Genomic DNA, 13746 nt, shown 5'->3' on the forward strand with positions numbered 1-13746 from the left:
AGACTGTCAAGAAGATTCATGAAAATCTGCTTAGTTGAGACCAATATGGAATTACGACTGATTGTCCTCCATTTCTCCTGTATAATATAGATGTTGAAAAATTACTTTTGATATAAATGTTGTGTGTCTATCTTTGTACAGGTTCATGTCTGTTTGTCATTTTTTCACCTCTCTGATTGCTTTCTATTGCAAATAAATATAACCGCACTGGCCCAAATATGAGACCATTTTTAATTTGTGGGTGTTGTCTTGTGAAGGACTATATGATTGAATGCAGTCTGCAGGAGTTTCTGAAGGCTCATGTTGAAAAATGAAACACTTTAAATTCTTTTATTCTATTAACAAACTTTTTGCAACAAAATAAAAAAATAAATAAAACTGTGTACAGGTTCCAGAGGCTGTGTTTCTTTTGTCCTGGTTGGCTTGAATATAACTGCACTAGTTAAAAATGTAGTTTTCTGAAGTAACTGTCATTACATTTTGTCTAACATTCCAAAATGGGCAACAAGGCACACAGAGAAAGGCACTGTAAATGTTAATCATTCTGCTAGAATACAGGAAATGTGATCAGATTAGATTTATGAAGGTCTGATGTTCATATTTCAGGATGTATGTTATTTGTACATTTACTTTAGTAATAATTGATGCACGCACATTACAGTCTCAGTCTTCCTTCACAATTTTGTGTACAAGCTGTAAGTGTAAAAAAGAATAAATCTAAACATGCAAAATCAATAATAGAAATCAATTTGCTGAATGTGATGAATCAAAACAAATATGCAGCTTGTGTTGAGATGAGCCGATCACATCCAGCAGCATTAATGAGCTCTGAGATCTCTGTAGACTTACTGACTTTCACAATATTTATTAATCAATATTTTAATACTTAACAATTTGTATTTTTTGGCACTCATCTGTGTGTTGTTTGTATTTGGCCAACATTTAGGGAGTTTATGAAACAACTAAGATATCAGATATTATGTATGATGTAAAGATGTTGTTCTGTACTCATTCCATATACCATTTGATCTCTTTCAATATTAGTATATTATACCTTACCTGCACACCATTATACCACTAAACACTTAGCAGTAACTAGAAGGCAAGGCAGCTTTAACTACAGTATGTTCCCATCATTCTCTTGTTCAATCACTTTTCTATTGATGGTATATTTACAGCACTTACCAGTCAGTATTATTTTTAGAGAAAGATTTTGTTCATCATCCAGAATTCTGCATCTGTTGCTGTCAGCAGCCAAAAAAAAGCAAAGATATTTTTGTCCTTTAATGTGATATAATGGCTAAAATAAACAAGACGTCATCTGTGGGTTTTATGGGGTTTTTGTGATGAATGAAGTAGGCTTGAGGGAGATTCACTTCAGCCAAACCATTTCAAGCATTACCTGCAAACTAAACCAGATGTGGTACCTTAGTTAGGCTTGAGAGGGCGCTATGGATCTATTAAATACATGATTTTTATTTGCCAATGTCCACTGCTCACCCTGAATGAAAAGGGTTGTTTTAAGTTCTTATCACAGTGTTATCATCACATTAGTTAATGACTTATGTTTTCCTTTTAAATGAAAGTACTTTTAAACAATCAGATATATATTAGGTTTAAAAAAAAAGGAAAATGTTCTGCTGAGTTCAGTGTTGTGTTTTAAGTAGTTGTTCACAACCTTTGTGAACACTTCAAATGAAGCAATAATTGCACCCTCTCATTATATTATGGTTTTGTGATTATAGTGCAAATAATAATAATAATAATAATAACTTTATTTTGTATAGCGCCTTTCATAAAACCCAAGGTCGCTTAAGTGCAGATATGTATTGTGAGCAGTTTTTGTTTTAGAGGCCTTAACTATCCAGTATTTCATAAGCAAAAAACATAACCGTGAACCTGAAAACATAACTTATATTACTTTTTTTTCTTTTAATTTCTGTTAAATAAAATCTTTACTTCATTGGGATTTTAACCATTTTTCATATATATACAGTTTTATATTTCCTCACTATAAGAACTCTCCTCAGCAGTGATGAGATAACAGCTGCATCAATGCATCAAACTAAGAAAATCAACTCATGTGTTGTGTATTTTTAATTGAATCCAAGAAATCTTCATTTAATATTATTTAGCTGAAGAAAAGTAAAAGATGTGAGAATGTGTGTGCTCTTCCTGCTGTGTCTGTCTGCCTATTGGCAACAGCTAAGACATGACTGACATGGACAGTGTCCAGGGGTCGTTTCACAGGTCAAACATCCAGAGACGAGCCTCTGAGAGGGTGGGAGGGCAATGACTGTCCACTCCCGAAGCCTCGACGTCAAGGGTCAAAGTGGACTTTCCAAACCGCCACCCTCGAGTGAGCCATCAGGGGAGACGGGTTACTCTGTCCCTCCCCCACAAACAACAGCTCCTGTCAAAGCAGATAGAAGGAACACAGAATATCCAGGCAGGAGTTAAGTTTGGCTGAAGCAGCATTCAGGTCTCCTGACCTTAGCCTGGGAGGTCAACTCCATTTCATTTCAATCGATCCACTAAAGGATTTTTTATTATATACATGTGTGGAATGGGGTCATTTATTAGATCTTAAAACAATACAAATAAGGATAAGTGATTCAATTTCTGTAACTTTAAAAAGAGATCTTTCACATATCTACATAGTAATGAAGCTTTTTTGCCATTTTCATAAGCATGTTTTTTCACTGTCTATCCTTTTGTAATTACACATTTTAAAAATTAATATTAAAAACTAATTTCTTGAGCATTAGTTTTAGGCTTTGTAATCTTTTCATCTAGCACTCTACAGTGTTCAATAAGTGTAACAATAGGGGTTTCACATTGAATGAACATGAAAAAGCAGCCCTAATGGTCCCAGTTTGTTTGAATGTGGTAAAGATGAATTTTTATAACCCCAAAAAGTGAAAAACCTAGAGGGAGGTTTAATAAAGCTCTTCTTAAGGTGTTCCCAGGATCTTCAAAATCTCTTCTGCACATCTGTTTGAAAAAATATTCCATCTGTTGTATGATAAAAAGGAAAAAAGTGTTTCTAATTCAAACAATGATGATCAGAAATGACATTATGTCTTTAAAAATGGGTTATCCATAATACTGTATCTATACTGTATTTATATTTTAATACAGAATAATGTCTTAATATTTAGCTTGTGTTTTGCAGTAAGAGCAAAAACATGCAGTATGTTATGTCTTAGATTATGAAATGCAGTTCAACATATTAGAAATGGGATAAAATCCTGCTGGGTATTTATTTTTCGGAAAAACATCAGATGCTTAGCTCCATGACTAGATTTAACATTAATACATGACAGGCACAGACTAGGGCTACCCAACGTGATCCCAATTCAAAACACAGACACATAAAATGATCTCTGCTGATAATCGTGGTAATTATCTCCATCTGCAATTTCAGTAATTTCAGCGCTTCACTAGAAGAGAACACTGGATATAAAATGTCAGACAGGTATGCTGCTAAATTGGACTGACAATTAACTGAAGGTTAATTACAGTGCAGCTGTGTGTTGGAGGCAGCACTGTAATTTGGTCGTTTTGTACAATGACAACAAAGCTGATTCTGATACAGTAAACCATTTAGAAGATACATTTTCACATCACTCCATTTCATCTTTTTCTATAGCTTTTTACAGTCTGCAAAAACTCGATCTTCCTCCATAAAACAAACCTTTCATCTCAACTCTCTTATAATTGCATGAGATGAAACAGTTAGTTGGGAAGTTATAGAAACTGTCTGAATCTGTGCTAATCTGTGCTAATCTTGTTTGGACTGGAAGGGAGAAGCCAAACCAGTTCAGAACAGATAAGCCAAAAGCTGTGGAACTTCAGGAAATGAATGAATGAAATGTACATTAGTAACGTTTACATTTATTTAATCATGTATGGTCCAATAATATAAGTCCCATTTTATTACTGGATATAAAGTGCATCATATGTGAGAGATGCAGTGAGGTACCGGTTTCCTTCCTGACTGACAAAAGTAACAGTTTTATTGTGATTTAAATGACATTAGGTGCCAAGACGCTGCCACTACACCAAAGCTCTAATTCTGTAAAGTGGAACATTTAGCCTCGAGCGACCTGTTCAAATCTGTTTATCCTCAGACCCAGGAGCAATATTTCACCCAAGTAACCTCATCAGTGTCCCCCACTGGCATCATCAACCAGGAGGTTTAAGGTGGTAGAATTGGTTTTGGAAGATGGAAAACTGCTTTAAGGTTTGTTGTAAAAGTCTTAACACAACCACCTGCCAGATAAAATAAAAGACTGTATATGTGTTTATCTTTTTCAGTACAAATGACTATTTTTCATTTCTAATCCTAAAAAATATATTGCTAAAACTGATGTGCAACATTCATATGGGGTTCATGTAAAATATAATGTTGTTGACAGAGGAATACTCCCCTTCACAGGCTGCTTCAACTTTCAGTGATTTAATGACAACCTCTAATTTTTTTGGTTTGCTAGCTGTAATGTCAGTCTCTTGGTCCACCAACTTTATTCAGAATAAAATTATAACTACAAGATGGATTTCCATGAACCTTTCTACATATGTAGTTCCCAGATGATGAGTTCTGATGTCTTTAGCAATCATCTGACTTAGTGCCACCATGAGGTTGAAAATTGTTGGATGGATTGTCCTGAAAGTTGGTACAAATATATGTGTCATCCTCAGGATGAACCGGAATAATCTGGTGACCCCAGAGCACCATTATCAGGTCAAACTTCCAATTTGTTCAATGCTTTGATTTCTAACCAAATCTGCTAGATCTCCAAGAAGACCCGAAAAGCCTGGTTATGGTTATTATCAGAACTGGGTTGTCCGACCATGTTGGAAATCAAAAGTAAGAGGATAGGGGGATGATATCATTTTAAAAAGTCTCTACTTGAAGGCATTCCTAATGTTGGTGTTAATAAAAAGTGGACAGCAGGCCAATCAACATGTGAAATGGATGTGAATGTCCTATTGTCGATTTCTGAAAGTTACAGCAATGGCCGTACACAGCCCTTACTAATCCATCTTCACACAATGGAGGGAGAGAGGTTCCCAAGCTATTTGACCATCTGAAGACATGTGTGAGTATACTTGCTCCTTAATGACATTACCATCAGCCTCAGCATGGTAACATTGCTAAACTAAGATGAACATGGTAAACCATACTCCTGCAGCATGCTAACATTATCATTATTAGCATGTTTGCATACTGGTGTCAGCATTTAGCTCAAAGTACAGTCTTACAGATCTGCAAGTATAGGTGTAGACTCTTAGCCTTTTTAATATTTTCATATCAAACAGATTTTGGTACTTTCCCAAGGTTTCATTTTCAGTTTGGCCCCATTTGCTTTCGATTAACTTCTATCAATGTGTCAGTTTTTCATCAAATCAGTTGAATAAGTTGATATAGCCTTCATTTGCAGAAGGAGAAACTGCTAAGGAGGTAGTGTAAAAGGCTTCTCATCGTTCATTTAATCTAAGAACGAATTAGTTTATTGAACCTTAGCGTTAAAAGTGATGGTTTTCAGTTGGATTAACCCAAACGGATGAATATTAGCACCAGATTTGTCCGAGAATAGTAACATCTACATGGACAAACAGAGTTCATTTGCAGCAGCAGTTTGGAGAAGTGAAAGAGTTCAGCTGTGATTTAAAGTAAACCAACAACTGTAACTGTAATGACAGACTCACAGCACTTCCATTGTACTTTCCTTCCTTTGGCCTTGGTGACCATGTTTATCCATAGAGCCACTCAGCCATGGTCTTATCATGAATATCTAACAGTGCTGCTTGAGTCCAGCTGTGACAGCTTCACTCATACAGTTAGAACAATATAAAGGCAGTGCAGTTTAAACATAGTGCTGGACTTTCAGAGGAGGTCCAGAGGAAGGGCTTGTATTGTAGGCATAACACAATAGATTTATTTTAAAGGCATTGCGTTCGCAACACATTAAGGTGTCATTATAGAGGTATGTTCTGAGAGTAACATAAAGCTGTCAAGTACGTCAATATATTTCATCTATATGCAGGATATTTATGGAATTATAACAGCTTTCTGTTTTTTTTTCTGGCGGCCATTTTTGTTTGTGGAAACAATGAAACAATGAGAGTAAAAGCTGACGTAATTATGAGTCACTCTTGTTTGCGTCTACATATAGTGACTTTAGATTAGCTGCTGTAAAACCTATCAATTGTGCCAGTTAATTAGTATAGCATACTACAATGTTGATTTTGATGACGTAATGCACATATTATGTTTAGTTAGCCAGCTTTTTGAACAAGGTCAGACTTTGTGAAGCCCAGGGACGACTGGAGAAGCAGTACAGTTGGGAAAAGGTAGAAATGATAGAGTTTTATCCTTTAAATCAATAGTTATTCATGCCATGTACAACTTGTTTACCAAAAGTGATCTAAAGTGTTGTTTCAAGACTTGAGTGGTCACATGTAGCTTTAATGGTCAGAAGAGAGTTTCCACAGGACCCCTTTATGCACACACACACACACACACACACAAACACACATTACTGTAATGTAACCAACCACACAAACAGTAGTAAAAAAAACAACGTTCTGTTTGACAGCCATTATTGATAGGTCACATAGGTTCATTTCTCATGCAAAAAATATATTTTTAGACAAAGAATAACACATCTAAACAAAAAACACATTCATAACGATTAAAGAAAATGCAAAACTACATTAAAAAGTTTAGATAATTCCATCACTCGCCTTGTTTATTTAGGTACCAAACAGACTGGAAGAACTGAAAACCTGTCCTTTAACTCAGTTTCCTGTAATTAGCTGTATTGGGGGTGATTTGCTTTTCTTCAGTTCTTCAATGATAACTTTCATCAAACTTTACCAAAACGTTCAAAATTAAATCAGTGAAGTGAAATATAAGAATGTGGATGTGCATAACTTTTACCTTTTTGTGTGTCTCCATGTCCATAACCAATTGAAGTTTGATGAGTGAGAGGAAGAGTGGTGAAAGGATGGTGTATTGGATATCTCTTAAATGAAAGACATGCATGCTGTGATGTGCTTTGTGTTCTGCAATGACAGTGACACCTAAATAAGCTGTACTCTTGTGTGTTTGTATATCTCTTTGCGATGGCGTCCTGAAACGGACATGTAGGGTGTCATGGCTCTGCACAGTTCACTTCAAATGTCATGTCACTGTCACACATGTGAGTTCCCGCCACTTCCCATTCACAACAACCCTGCACACTATTATAAGCCTCCTGAGGTTATCTTGTTACAGGGCATTACAGGGTGTCTTAATTGGTCCTTGCAGGCAGGTAATTAGCTCTGATGGCATGTGCTCCCATAGTGATGCGAATGACAGGAACACAGGCGCATCCTACCCCTCACCCCAATCACCCCGAACACACACACACACACACACACACACACAACTAAAGACTATGTGACCCATGGAGTTGCCACATTCTCTGGTCATTCTTAGGAAAAGACAATAGGTCTGGCTTGTTAAAATAGGCTCCCTCTCAGCAGGGGAACAGAGGAGCCACAGCAGCTGTCCTTTAGGATCAAGGCTCAATGGTTCTAATACTCTCACAAACCATCAGCCCAGAGGTTTTTTTAAACTTTTGTGGTAACATATTGTTTCTCATCAGTAGGGATATACAAAGTAATTATTCACTTTGAGAAGGACTGTTGCATAACACACAAAGCCTGTTAAAAATTCAATAAAGAAATGAAGTATGACACTATAAAACACACTTAATTAAGCAACTATAATCAACATTTCTATGTTAACAATGGATCGCATGATTACTTGTATGTGAAAGGAGTCATTTGACGACAAACCCACAGAGTACTATCACCCGATCCATTAACTCTACTAGCATCTTTTTGCTTACTGTTTTGGTTTTTGGGCCCCAGCTTCAGTGTTTTTACTCTCATCAGCATCATTATGATTGTGTTTTATGACAGCAGTTATTTTGTAATTGTCACAAAAATAACCCTGAGATGAGCAAATTGTCACTTTCCCTCCTTATAAAACACTGTCTCCAAACCACAGATATCAGAGATTTATAATACAGTTTTTATTGTACAATATTAAAGAATTAATCGGGATCATTCCGGCTTCTCTTTGTCTTCTGGTCCATCTATAGCAAATGACTTCAGTGTAACTTCCAGCTAAGTCTGACTGAAATCAACTATTCTCCGACACAATAGCTTCACTTAGCTTCGGTCAAATGCCATTTCAGGTCTATTTGTATCCATGGAAGACAAACAAGTACCGGGAACCCCAGCAAACAGAGAGCATTGTGGGTGAGGTGCCTATTCTCTGACAGAATAATGATGACAAAACAGGAATTCTGACTTTGTTCGGGGAACACATCCTGGGGCACGCAAGCAACAAGGGAGCGGAACAATAATAGCTTTTCCTAAATATATAAGGGTCTGACAGAGAGGGTTTTCCATTACAATGGCCTTGAGAGTTGGGTCTTGCAGAAAGAGGAGGAGGGGATTTGCCTTCACAAGACGACATATATCGGATTCACTTATTTACGGGTCTGCCTGGAAGAGAAGTACTGTTGAAGTTGACCAGCAGCCAATTTTATCCAAGTCCAGCCTCTTGCTACACACATGACTTCATTGTTTGACTGTATATACTGTATTTTATGCAGATCTGTAATGTTTTTGCAGTGAACACCGACATCAAATATTTCAATTAATATATAGTTGATAGGAAAATGTGCACAATTAAAGTTAAGAGAATATTTTAAGAAGGTTTTAAGTGTTTGGAGCAAGTAAAGTTAAGTCTAGAGTCAGCTCAGGCAGGTTTGTATCACTTGTCCTAACAAGAAATTTGCAAATCCACTGCAACTCTTTCAGGTTAACCAGTGTTGACTGATCAAATGACATTAGCATTCTAACATTTTCTTTTAAAACTGTGCTAGAAATGTGTTTTACACAACTGATACCAAGTCCCTATATTGGCTGTTCAATACCTGTCTGTCACTGTTTGTTTGTTTGTTTGTTTGTTTGTTTGTTTCACTTATTTTTATTGTTCTGAGCTTTTACCCTGTCAAACATTAAGATTTTAATGTTTTTGTTGAGTCAATTATTATGTCAACTTTGAGTTAAGTAGAGTTCTCAGAAGATTCAGGATAATTAATTTATCTTTTTGGCCATTTGGGGGCAGTGCATCAAGCTGTATAAGTAGCAGTGACAACTTTAAAAGGTTGTTAGCAAACAGTTGCAACTAGACACTGAGCAGTGTTAGCATTCATATACAGTGGTGTTTCTGGTGAATATATATCCAATGTTCACTTTCTATACTGGTTTGGTCTACAACTCCACAGAAAAGTATTTGTTTTTTTTAGCAACTATGTACACCACTGTTCAACAGTTAGCCACTAGTTTGTCTACCATTTGGTACTGGGAGATAGCATAAAACAGGTTTTTTGCTGAAAACAGCTGCTTGTTGTGGTTTGAAACAAAGTTGATGATAATGGAGAGAGAGTACCAAAACAGTAAAGTTGCAAACTGTAAAACCAAATCGGTGCAGAGTCAGGTAGTGATTGATAATGGATTTGACACTACCATTCACCTTAGATATAGACTGATAAAAACTGATTGATTAGTGCAGCTTTAAGTCTGAAGTCTTTATGTTTTGGGCCTTTTAAAAGCTGTATCAATATATCTTATCTTCTATCTTAATGTGCCACAAATTAAAACATTTAGCTGACTAGTTATGGAACTTGATCACCTCATTTCTGTCATCTCCATGTCTCACTGTCTTCAACATGCATCCTCCATCATCTCCTCACACACCCAAACCACACAACATCCCAACTTCTGTATTTTGTTATCGGGTGCCCTTGTGACACATGGCGCTATTTTGACATCCAAGCTTGCGTGGGAGGATATAGCAGCGTCTCCAGGAGAAGACGAGTGGCGGCTGAACGTCCAGACTGTTGGATGGGTGGATACCAACCATCTTGACCCACACCCTGAGCCCGCTAACAGAGGGGCAGCAGCCACCTTGGCTAAGTGCATTCCCTGAGGCTCTGGCCCAAATCCCTGCTTGACCCTGGCTGATAAACTATGCTATGGATAGACCACTGGAGAGTTTTTTACCTTTAAAATGAGGGTTAGTTCAAAGTTTCCACAATAACAAGTAGTTTGTTGAGATGTTTATGGTTCATGTTATAAATCAAGTTTTTTCAAGCCCACCCCAAACATACTTACATACGCATATTTCTTTTTTTTGCGGGCAAAAATCAATATTTAATCAATCAGTAACAAATACTTTGATGCAAATATAGACTTCTAATTCCAATTCCTGAATTGTTTTATTCTTTTAAATACAAGAAAACAGTATTTACACCAAGAAATGTTAAAATGTTTCACTGAAAAATTATCAAAATAGAATTAGTATTCATGCAGTTTAAGTACTTTCCATAGAAATAAGTACTGTAAAAGATATGCAGTCTGTTGCATAATTATAAGATAAAAACTATTTAAATGTGTTCAAATTAGTATAACATTGTTATTTAATAAGCCAAAGGGCACAAACACTAAAGTGAGATGGACAGATTTGAATAAGAGTTATAAAAGAGACAGAAAAGACAAAACGAGGAGACAGACAGGAGGTTTGGCAACTTTGGGAGGCTCCAGGTTTGGCGCTGTCCTAAGCCCGAGGAAGCCTGGCCTGCATCAGCCGCCTGCAGACAATAATTGGTCATGACTGAGAGGGCCCTGCACCCGCATGTTCGTGGAAGGAGGGGATTAACACGTTATGGGCGCCCCAGCACCCGGCTGAGGAACTGATAAGATTTTTGGAGGCCTTTTTGTGGGTGATGTTCCAATGAGGCCCTGGAGAGGATTCAGGCAGTGGCATCAAAGTTTTAAAAATACAGTAAGTTTCACATTTGTTGATATATTTCAGTATCAGAATCATCTTTACTGGCCAAGTATGTTTACCTGTTCAAGAAATTTGACTCCGGTCTAGTGGCTTTCAGTGTACACACAATAACAATACAACAATCATCAGAAATATGCACAAGGCATGACTTTATGAAAGTGAAAATGTTTCTACTCACTGAGTGCTGAGGTAAATATATTAAATGGTTAAAAAAATGCTATTACTTTATGTAGATGTGTTTGTGTTCTTCTTAAAGAAATTCAGAAATGAAACAAAGATGTGATCAAGCTTCCATATACATAAGGGTTTCCTATATGAAAAAAATTCATTGTCCAGCATGAATGATGCAGACAATCAGTCACATAGTGGAAAGTTTATCTCACCCTATTTTCACCTGCAGTGTCCTATTTTGTGATAGAGGGAGAGGTAGTTAACACATCATTTCAATAGTTAATAAAGAGTTCACTTCAGGTAAGATTAGTGCCTTTGTTGCTGTAACAGGAACATGCACCCACCCTGTGCAGTATGATGTTCGCTACAGTTTTGTATTTCACTTTTCATCCTTTCCTGTATTACTTGTATATCAACTTTGCACAAGGAAGCATCATAAGGAAACATTTTTATACGGTTTTTCTTTGTTTTTTAAGAATTTCTTTGCACGGGGAAGGACATTTCCCACACGTAGGACAATAAAGCTTTAAAGGATAAGTCTCACAATATTCTTGTTGTTAAAACATCTCATGACCAAACCAAAACCAACAATGAGTTGATCCGACTGTACTAACTAGTTTTGCCTGTGTAGCCAAAGCCCAATGTAGGTTAGTCCTTTGTCAGTTTGGGTCAGGATTAACCCAACACTGACAATGATAGTATTCATAGAAGGTTTTCCAACCTCGGAAAGATTACATTTTGTTGGAAAACACAGACCGGTCCTGGTCATTTTTGGGACCACATAGGGAGAAATTGACACTTAAACACCGATGGCAAAAAATACCTTGGTTGGCATTGTTGGTGAACCATCCCAACAACAGACCTTTCTTCATGCCCTCATCTCATTTTACCCCATCATACTTCTGCTTTAGTTTCTTTTGTGTCCATTTTTTCTGAGTGTAAACCAGAGCAGTGTGACTCCTGTACAATGCCTCAACTAAGCAGTCCCTCCCATCTTATCGTGCCCTGCAGCTTGGCCGGATCGGGCAATATAAATTGGACTTGCCCAGAGGAGAGACGCCGGTTCCTCTTTTGGGTCTGCATATTGTTTGGTCTATGCCTGTATTTATTTAGATGTAAATCAGCTCAGCAAAAGTGTTACGTCCTGTCCTTGTGTAGTGGGCGGAGGACGGGGCTCATTTGTTGGAGGAAGTCAGCCCCATCGAGATTGGAGCTCTGCAGATTGTTTTCCATTATGAGGCTGTTATTGATGTGAGAAGGTGACATCATCCAGCCTCGCCCTCCAAGGCAGGGTCGGTGAGAAAAGAGCTTCCACACCCATCTCGTATTCTTTACTCAGCAAGGTGACGACGTTTGAGTTCTCTTCATGTTTCATCAAAGAAGAAGCTGTGTTTAAAGTCTACAGTGTAAAAGGTCACCCCACCATCTAACACAGGATCTGAACCTGCTGTCAGTCCCAAAATGATTGATAGGGCTTTCTTAAACTGTGACTAACACCTGACATGACTAAGTTATTATGACTGAGATGTTAAAGTAAGTAGTTCAACATTTTGGGAAATACGCCTATTCGCTTTGTTATCGAGAGAGTAACATGAGAAGATTGATACCACTGTTTGTACAGTAAAAACTATACTATGGATCAAAAGTTTTAAAACACTGCATGTTTCTAGTTTATATTGAAGTTTATGAAGTGTAGTATTCCAGTCTAATCTGAAATTAAAGCACAACCAATAAACAATTGGAGATCGAAAAAAAAAATGATTGACTCTTTTTGATTGACAAAATTTGATCTGATTTTTAACCCAAACCCTAACCCTAACAGCCGAACACCATCGTAGCATTCTTTCTACAATGAAGATCCAATATTGTTCTGAAAGTTCTTCCCAATGCTGTTGCAGAAGTTAGATATGTTGCACTGTCAGGTTGCTCTGCTTTCACCCTTATGTCTGTCATCTTGCTCTTTTTTTTGAAGATAGTATGGAGGTATTTTTTCTTGCTGATGGATAAACCCCTGATCGACTAGACCCGAGGTTGTTGCATGGTTCTGCATGATGCTGTGGTCGCCCCTTAGCTCCAGGCTTCCAGTCACTTTGTGCAAGTCACCCAGTCTGGATCGAACAAAAAAGCAGCAGACCATCACATTTCTTCTCTTCCATGCTTTTACAAAGACAAAAGATTTGGAAGTGATCAACTAAAGTTGGACAACTGTATGAACTGTTTGTATCAACTTTTCAAGGGTTAATTTCCATTATTACCCATTACTACATGGAAAATGCCTTTTAATAACTTTGAAATAACATTATATGTCAGTTTTTGGTAACCAAAATGTATTTTTTCCTCTGGCAGTTATCACTTAACTTAACACCATTTAGGGTTATTCACTGGACTTGAACAGCTTACATTTCAATAAAAACCACAACATTTGGGGTGTTTTAAAACTTTTGACCAGTAGTATAGTTTGGTACATAACCCTCCCTGTAAACATACAATCATATATTTCATTCTTGACCTTGGAAATAATATCAAGGCTAAACTGCACTGCAAAGTCTTAATGCTAAATCTGGTGATTAAAAACTTCTTTCCTTTGGGAGTTTTGGATCTGTCAGTAAGACTTTGTGGTCGGCAAGAACTTTGTTGACACAGCTTTTGATGAT

This window comes from Scomber japonicus, chromosome 17, assembly GCF_027409825.1.
Source record: "Scomber japonicus isolate fScoJap1 chromosome 17, fScoJap1.pri, whole genome shotgun sequence".
NCBI lineage: Eukaryota > Metazoa > Chordata > Actinopteri > Scombriformes > Scombridae > Scomber > Scomber japonicus.